Source organism: Atta colombica, unplaced genomic scaffold (genome assembly GCF_001594045.1).
Source record: "Atta colombica isolate Treedump-2 unplaced genomic scaffold, Acol1.0 scaffold207, whole genome shotgun sequence".
Taxonomy (NCBI): Eukaryota; Metazoa; Arthropoda; class Insecta; order Hymenoptera; family Formicidae; genus Atta; species Atta colombica.
Window position 1 is genome coordinate 1,724,655 of NW_017259302.1, and position 1,012 is coordinate 1,725,666.

Here is a 1,012-nt window from a genome sequence, read left to right on the forward strand (position 1 = left end):
ACACGTTAAAAGTAATAAATGAGAAAACATTTTGATAATAATAATTCGTTTGTTGTCATGTGACAGTTGCTTTTATTATCAATATAACAATGCAATTCTTTTTAGATTGAGGGAAGCACTCCAAATAACTTACAAGAAATTAAGTTAATAGTTTATCCACAAAACATTTTGACAACAATAAATAAAATTAAATATTAATAAAATTATATTATTATAGTTTAAAAATTATAATATTAAGTTTAATCGTCTTTTCTTTATATGATTACACTTTCACCTATACTGAATTGATTATAACTATTATTTACAATAAACAATTTCTTACTATATAAACACTGGCATTTTATTAATTGCATCTTTATTCCAGAGAGATTCTGGAATATTGATGGCCATAGAAGTTCAAATTGGAATTGTTTCCTTCTTTTTGGTACTTCCTGCACGTTTAGATATCCAGGCATTTACAAGAATTTCTAATTTCATATTTTGGATCGATACATATTTAAAGAAATAAAGAACGTTATTTAATTTATTTATTACAATGCCATTTTATTTTACGTAATTTAAAATTTAATTGTTAATATGTAATTTTAAAAATTATTTGTATCTCTAATATATTTTTCTTCCATAAGTTAAATAAATTGTCAATGCAAATAACAAATCAATTGTTTTTTTTTATGTAGGATGTTTCCGCAACCTATACATCATTAAGGGGTTCCTATCTGTCTATGAGTATGGACATAGTACTGATAATGCAGAATAAGATTAGATCGCAAGAGAGAGAGAGAGAGAGAGAGAGAGAGAGAGAGAGAGAGAGAGAGAGAGAGAGAGTCCGGTGAATGAGACAAGAGAAATTAAATTTTATTGTAATATAATGATATAGTGTAAAATTTAAATTCCATTAATCGTTGAAAGTTGGTCACGTTCAACAAACTCAACTCGCAGCTATTGACGTATTCTTTTAGTCCAATAGCAGCGAGCACTCACGAATCTCCGCAACAGTTGAATCTGTTGAACG

At 27.4% G+C, this 1,012-nt stretch overlaps 1 protein-coding gene across 1 annotated transcript in view; it reads left to right on the top strand.

The window, feature by feature from the left end:
- The window catches only part of LOC108687420 (transmembrane protease serine 5-like), a 10,742-nt gene that overhangs the window by 1,093 nt on the left and 8,637 nt on the right, over nucleotides 1-1,012 (top strand). The gene's annotated exons all lie outside the window — the stretch shown is intronic.